The sequence below is a fragment of the Nanorana parkeri genome, unplaced genomic scaffold (genome assembly GCF_000935625.1).
Source record: "Nanorana parkeri isolate BGI_ZX_2015 unplaced genomic scaffold, ASM93562v1 scaffold585, whole genome shotgun sequence".
NCBI classification, from domain to species: Eukaryota; Metazoa; Chordata; class Amphibia; order Anura; family Dicroglossidae; genus Nanorana; species Nanorana parkeri.
The window spans coordinates 263253-263505 of NW_017306853.1; the positions used below are offsets into that span (position 1 = coordinate 263253).

General features: G+C 45.1%; 1 protein-coding gene across 1 annotated transcript in view; it reads left to right on the forward strand.

Moving 5' to 3' along the window:
• DUSP5 (dual specificity phosphatase 5) overlaps positions 1-253 on the forward strand; it is a 12733-nt gene that overhangs the window by 11297 nt on the left and 1183 nt on the right. The gene's annotated exons all lie outside the window — the stretch shown is intronic.

Genomic DNA, 253 nt, shown 5'->3' on the forward strand with positions numbered 1-253 from the left:
CGTCTGTTTCTTGGGGCCATTGTAAGATCATTGCAAAGTACCATGTACCTTTTTAAATTACTGCATACCATAAGCCCAGCAGTATTTGAGGAAAAACTGCCCTTTCTGTGATTAATAACTTTACTTTGCCTCCATGGGATTTAACTGAGGGCTGTCCTGCTCGGGGCGTGCATTGAGGTCTCACCAGTACTTGTGTAGCATTTAAGCAGACCAGAGCATGACGGGTTTTGCATCCAGGAGACCACTGAAGGTT